Genomic DNA, 7882 nt, shown 5'->3' on the forward strand with positions numbered 1-7882 from the left:
ACTCTCCTTTCATAGAATATCAGGGTTGGAAAGGACTTCAGGAAATCATCTAGCCCAACCTGCTGCTCAAAGCAGGGCAATTTCCCAAATAGTTTTTTTTTTAACCCCAGTTCCCTAACTGGGATTCCATAACCCCTTTATAGCTAGTAAGTCTTTCCTAATATCTTACCTAAATTTCCCTTGCTGCGGATTAACCCCATTACTTTTAGTCCTACCTTCAGTGGACATGGAGTATAACAGCCCTTCGCACATTTAAAGGTCTTTATCAGGTCCCCCTTCGGTCTTCTTTTCTCAAGACCAAATATGTCCAGTTTTTAATACCTTTCCTCATAGGTCAGGTTTTCTAAACCTTTTCTCATTTTTGTTGCTATGCTTTGGACTCTCTTTTCTAAAGTGTGGCACCCCAGACTGGACACAGTATTCCGCCAGTGCCAAAGAGAGCAGGACAATTACCTCTCATGTCTTATATATGACATTCCTGTTAATACAGCCTTTTTTGCAACTGCATCCCATTGTTGATTCATTTTCAATTTCTGACCCACTATAACCCCCAGATCCTTATCAACAGTGCCACCACCTAGCCAGCCATTTCCCAATTTGTAGTTGTGCATCTGATTTTTTCATCTGAAACATAGTAATTTGCACGTGTCTTTATTGAATTTCATCTTGTTGATTTCAGATCAATTGTCCGATTTGTCCAAGTCACTTTGAATTCTAATCCTGTCCTCCAAAGTGCTAGTGACCCCTCCCAGTTTGGTGTCATCTGCAAATTTGAGAAGCGTACTATCCATTCCATTATCTAAGTCATTAATGAAAATATTGAATAATATTGGACCCAGAACCTACCCTGCGGGACTCCACTAGATAAACCCTCCCAGTCTGATAGCAAAACATTATTAACTACTCTTTGAGTTCTGTCTTTCAACCAATTGCACACCCACCTCATAGTTGTTTCATTTACACCACATTTCCCTAGTTTTCTTATGAGATAGTCATGTGGGATTATGTCAAAAGCCTTACTACAATCAAGATATACTACGAGACTACTCCAAATCATATGCACTACCAACTTCCATTCGTTTTTCCATTGTTCGAACATTTTATATCCTTTTTTTATTCCTGTATTTTCTGTCTCTGTCTAGCAGGAATGAGTGCCCATGGAACCCGACTCTAATAAGGTCAGTGACCTTCTTGAGTTGTGGCGTGGCAGAAGCTAGTTTAGGTTCCATGGGGGAAGTGCCACATTAGACATTCATTGGTTGACACCCTTTTGCTTGTGGCAGAGTACCTAACTCAGGTACCATATAGGAATGACGTTTGTGAGACTGAGATGTCGTATCAGTCCTCGATGTCCTACATGGGAGCAGGTTTCTCTCCAGCTGACTGACTGACAGTCAGCCAGGAAAGAAATTTGAAGGTGGTTGTAGGAATGACCCCGGGCCCACAGGCCTGGGTGCCCCTTTAATTGGGGCATTTTGTTCTTGCTTGCAAGCTGGGCACACCCGCTTTGCTTATCTCAGGAACTTGGCCTTCCTCCATCCTCCCCCCTTGCTTTCACACAGGCGGCCTCGTCTGCACCTGGCAGTGTTTTGTAGCTTCCCTCTTCTGCAGTTTCTCACACTGACTACTGTGTTTGCAGCTGGGGATGTTTTGTAGTTTGCTATGCTTTTGAGCTCGTGATGGAAGATTTTTGTAGGAAATTTTGAATTGTGCTGTGCATTTGCGCATGTGTAATCTTAGATAATAAAAGAGGCAGGTGAACTCAGAAAAGCAGCTTTTGCCTCCTCGGATTTCTACAACTTGGTGTCAAGTCTTTCCTTCAGGTGGTATTGTCCAAAGCAGGCTCTCTTTGGCCGAGAGTTGCACTTCCTTAGCCCTTGATGCAAACTGTATTGTAAGAGTGCCACCATTATGGAAAAATCTTCCTTGGAAATGAGTGGTGAGGAACTGTCAACCCTCTCAAAAAAACCCATGACCATAGCCAGCAAAGTGTTGGGAAGCAGTTCATCCATCTCCTCGCTGGGTGTAACAGGGTGTTCCCCCTGCCCTAAGTTTGCTGTGCCCCCATGGGCTGTGAGTCATGCAATCCCAACAGCCAGGAGTGGCAGAAAGGCAGGGAAGCAGTGAGATCATTTGCTTAAACTCCCTTCCCCTGACCAGTTCTGTTTGGGAACTCCCTTCTGGGGAACTGCAGTCTGCTTGTTTAGTTTTAGTGATCTGCTGATCCTTCCCCTGGGTATGTGGTTCTGTTGCAGAGCCAGCATCAGTGACCTTCTGAGCTATTGCATTGCTGATTTGTTAATGTTATTGCACATTTTGTTCCAGAATCAGTTTCTAAGTTCTGTTTTAAAGCTGGACTCTATGACTGACATGCTCAGGTGGACATTTAATTACCAATGTGGTCAATATCATCTAATTCCATATAGGTTGGAGAGGGGCCCAGACCCAAAGACTCCTAATCTTTGAAGTTTAGTTCCAGAGTTAACATATGGAGATATACCTGTCTCATAGAGCTGGATGGGATGCTGAAAGGTCATTGAGTCTACCTCCTGCCTTCACTAGGCAGGACCAAGTACTGATTTTTGCCCCATATTCTTCTTAAGTGGCCCCTTCAAGGATTGAACTCACAACCCTGGGTTTAGTAGGATAATGCTCAAACCACTGAGCTATCTGTTCCCCCAGAAGAGTTGGTCTTTTCTATCTGTAAAATTAGCAGAACGAAAATCCTAGAACCAAACACCCATGAACTCTGGGGAGGTTCAGAACTAGACCCAAACCAGGCAGCTCAGGATCATTTTTAACAGAGAGGATGGGTAGCTTTCCCCTGAGTTAGATAGGGCCTTAATCTCATTATTTTGAATGACCGGAGCCAGTGTTCAGCCAATGCCTTGGATATGAGGCCATCCAAAGTCAGATCCCTACTTCCCAGGTTACTCTGAAAAAAAGGGCAGTGCACGAGAGAGAGAGAGAGAGAATCTCTTTCTTCAAGCACTGAAGGGGCATTTTAAATTTAATATTAGGCTCCAATAAGGACACAAAGTAGTCCTTGGGCTTGATTCTCCTTTCACAGTAGCGTAGTGAGTTATGCTAGTGTAAAACTCCTATACATCAGAGGACAATCAGACTCCCTCCCCTTTTTTTTTAAATCTACTTTGTAAAATTCTCTTGCAACCGCTACCCTCTTGTGGTGAGTTTTCATCACTGCTCCAAGTTAATTTTTTTCATTTTCTTATTTTAAAGTGAATAACAGAGATAAATATAACATAAATACATGGTACAACACTCAGGAACTTGTTCTGACCTTTATTGTTCCAATTCAGAAAGGAATTATTTTACTTATTTTTTAAAAGAGTATATGGTCCCTTTCTCTTTGTATGAACAGGTACTCAGTATGAGAAGGTATTCCTCCTAACCTCCATGATCTAATTCATAGCTGGCATAAGAAGGCAAAATTCTTGCCCCATTTGGTGAGTTTGGCCCATGATACGTATTGTTCAGAACCCAGGGCCTGATAAAAACCCCACAGAAGTAAATGAAAAGACTCCCTTTGACTTCAGTGGGCTTTGGGTCAGGCTCATAAGGCATGGTGGTTTGATATGCCTCCCAAAAGAACTAGCTCTGGGGAAACACTCTAGTCAGCAGAGTCAATATGGTCCTGTAAGGAAACCATATGGATGTGAATTCACTGGAGGACTGTTAGCTATATGTGCAAAGAGTGCTATGAGAAATCTTGTGGACATCTCTGCTGATTTGGAGATCTGACAGTAGCACCTGGAAAGCCTCCCTGCCTATAGTAATGTTGTATACAGAGCAGAACAGACTGTCCGCATTTGGCAAATAGTCAACTAACACAAAAGTCCACTTGAAGTCAGTGAGAAGTATGGGTGCTCAAGCTCAGCCCCTCCAAAACTCAGGGCCGTAATGGAAGATCACTTGAGCAACCAGTGTGTTGAGTGAATCCTTCCCAATCTGGGAAAGATCAGCCCATGGATAAACGAATCATGCAGAGCCCAAGGCAAATGCTTTGCGCCAAAACTGATAAAAGTGCCCATCCATTTTGGGTGTCCTCGACTGGATATCCTCAGCCCAAGAGCTGAGCACCTGCTGCTCCTATTGACTGCAACTGGAGTGGGGGGTGCTGCAGTACCTTTGAAAACCAAGCTCCAAGGTGTCTGAAGCTGGGGACGCAAAATCAGTAGACAGTTTGAAAATGTGGGTCTCATTACCTCCACTCATTTTATGCCATGAGAATTTTAAAGACTAGCAACATGACTCCCCAATGTGTGCTGCTCATAATTCCCCAAAGACTCTCCATCACTCGACACAGCAAACTCTCAAGCAAACTTTATTACTCCATAATATAATACATGAAGCAACATTTATGGTGAAGAACGAACATGTTCTGCATGTCTCTGACTGTCACAGTTACAGTGGGTTTAGAGATGTGTATGACAAGTGGTGAGTTTAAATAAGCAGAAATAGCTGTTGTACAGTAGATGTCCTCATACAGTGACATGCATTTGGGTAAATGAGAAACACTTGTATGCAATAGACTCATATATTTCAATTCTGTACCCAGAAAGAGGATTTCACAGATGAGCAAAAATATTATCACCCAATAATACTGTGTATAATTCCACCATGGTCTGTGGCCTTCCCCGAGAAATTTGGTCCATTCAAACCACATGACAGCAATCAAGGGGCCTGGTCATATAGCTTTATAGGTCAACTGTCTCATATTGACTAGTGTATCAACCACCCTGACATTCAAAAATGTTGCCGTTAGTATGTAAATGCGTCGTGGAGAGTCAGTCTATTCTAATACAGTGACTGACAAATTGCCTCATATTGCCACACTAGCTGCTCTTTAATAATACGTGGTCAGACCACACCCTCCCACTTGGGGAGGGCAGGGGTAAAGAGGAAGAAGTTGCCACAAGGTGTTCATTGCTGAGATTTAGCCCTGATCATCCTGCTGGAGAGATGACAGGGCTTTGGCCAGCTGGACATCAGTTAGGCCAAGCTTTTCCGTGCGAGGACACCAGGCATCTATGCTGGTTCTAAGACTCCAAGCACCACACTGGTGATGAGGTGCCAACAAAGCCATGTGGTAGGGCTCCTGCAGCCAGCGGATACTCTGGGGACCACCTTAAGACAGAATCCCCATGAGGAGGGCAGCTACAAAAATGTAATATAGCTGCATCTAGCCTATTTATTTCTCGGCGGGACCACCCCCTGCCTATCTCATCCAGACACATAGATCTCATCTAATCTTTCCTTAAATCAAAGGCGCTGTGTTGATTTACGCCAACAGAGAATTCATATCTATCCCGGTGAAGTAATAGCATATTGTCAGAGGCCCTGATTCAGTAAATTCAGGAAAGCATTTAAGCACATGAAATCAATGGGATCCAAGCACATGCTTATATGCTTTCCAGAATCAGAGCAGGAAGGAAGAGTTTAGGCATCCTGAGGCAGAAAGTGAGCTTCTGATCCACATTGCACTGACATTACCGGAAAGATTCCCACCGACTTAAACGGGAGTGGGATCGGGCTCTGAATGAGCTGACCTGACAAACTGGTGCATTACTAGAAATTCTAACAAGAGATACTAGAAGAACTTGTGTCCATACGTTTGAATTTCCAAGCAGCTTCTGTAGGGATGGCACCAAGTGCACTGAGCTGAAGGAAACAAAGAGAAAGCCAGATCAATACAGACACTGGGGATGCAGAACATAAAGGCAAGGATAGCATTTATTTAGGAATACTGTGGAGTGGTACACAAGCCAGGACAGATGGTAATAGACAGTGCAGCAGCACCGCCACCTAAGGGAAAGATGAGAAGGGTAAGCCAGCCAATTAAAATTCTAAGCAGAAATCCCAGTGCCGGGTTCTAATTTTCTCACTAAGCAAATGCAGCAACTGATGGGTAGAAATTCAAATATCCCTCCAATGCAGACAACTTTCCGAAAGAAAATTGCCCCTCAACTGTTCCTCATATCTAATATTGCATATTGCATAGAGACTACTGATGTAAATGTATCATGCATAATATATCAAAGACATGGACAAAGCAGCAGCCAGAAATCACCTCTCTCTGGTGTTTCATATTCTATTAACGTTTTTATACAGCACTACAGTGTTGCATGGTGCTTTGACACAGGTGTAACCCCTGCAAAAGTTACACTCACAGGCTCCAATATTGCAAATAGTTGCAAACATGCTTAAGTCTTGGTAGGATCATGATCTAAGGACCCAGAGCTATGCCATGTGGAAACTGATGAGAATTCAGGACACTCAGCACCTCTCAGTATCAGGACCAAAGTTAGTAACTTGCATGCACTGTATTTTATATTTGTTTCCTTGGCAATGGAGCAGGAGAGAAGTGAACAGTAGTTGAAAGAAGCAAGACATTAGGAAGGACATGAAGGAGGTGAGCAAGGAAGACTGGCACAATGGAGCTGTGAATATACTCCCAGCAGAGGGTGGCAGTATGAAACACATTGGAACATGACTCCTAGCATCTTATGACCCATCTTCTCCTAGCCAGAAATCTGATCCAGGAAGGCAGGTACCTGTGCTGGATGGAGCCCCTGTGACTTCATTGGGACTCTGTACGGTGTAAGGTCTATCTGTGTGGGGCAAACTGCAGAGGTAGCGCAAACCCTTGATACAAGGGAGCATAAAGAAAAAGCATTCAGTCTCTTGAGATCTTGTAATGTCACTGATTCTTGTTGTTGAAAGAGTCCCTGGGTATACAAGACATGAATTTCCAATGTGATTAGAAATTAGAGGGAGAGTGGGGTTGGGAGGAACCCTTAACAAAATGCAGGTCTTCTTTATAAATCATAAAGGAACAAACCAGAATTAAAATATACATGCTGTGGTGGAATTAGCCTATAGAGCTATGTGGTGATAGGGACTCCCAGGTGGAGTGGGAGGCAGTTAGTGAGAGGATTTTGACTTTGCATACAGGGTTTTTCAGTATAGAAAAATGGAGATCTGTGTGCTAGAGACTTTAATGCTACATATGTTTGTGAAATGCTGGGATTGTCTAAGTATAGCATTGTATCCTTCCACCAAAACATCCCTGCTGCCCCTCCCATGCAGCACCCCCCATCCTGCCTTCCCCAATGCCCTCAACATCCCCCTCCCCTGAAAGCAACTCCCAGTACCCCCTCCTGCAACATCCCCCCACAGCAACCCCCAATATCCTCAACATCCCCCTGCTGCAACTTCCCCCCACAGCACCCCCATCCTGCCTCCCTCAATCCCCTCAAAATCCCCCTCCCCTGACAGCAACTCCCAATACCCCCCTCCTGCAACATGCCCCCACAGCAACCCCAATATCCCCCAACTCCCAATATCCTCAAGATCCCCCCACAGCATCCCCATCCTGCTTCTCCCAATCCCCTCAACATCCCCTTCCCCTGACAGCAACTCCCAATCCCCTCAACATCCCCCTCCCGACAGCAACTCCCAATACCCCCCTCCTGCAACATGCCCCTACAGCAACCCCCAATATCCCCAACATCCCCCTGCTGCAAAATCCCCCCACAGCACCCCCATCCTGCCTCCCTCAATCCCCTCAACAACCCCCTCCCCCAACAGCAACCCCCAATATCCCCCAATCCCCAATCCCCTCAACTTCCCCCTGCTGCAAGATCCCCCCACAGCACCCCCATCCTGCCTCCCTCAATCCCCTCAACAACCCCCTCCCCCAACAGCAACCCCCAATATCCCCCAATCCCCTCAACTTCCCCTGCTGCAACATCCCCCCACAGCAACCCCCAATATCCCCAACATCCCCCTGCTGCAACATCCCCCCACAGCACCCCCATCCTGCCTCCCTCAATCCCCTCAACAACCCCCTCCCCCAACA

This window comes from Chelonoidis abingdonii, chromosome 10 (assembly GCF_003597395.2).
Source record: "Chelonoidis abingdonii isolate Lonesome George chromosome 10, CheloAbing_2.0, whole genome shotgun sequence".
NCBI lineage: Eukaryota > Metazoa > Chordata > Testudines > Testudinidae > Chelonoidis > Chelonoidis abingdonii.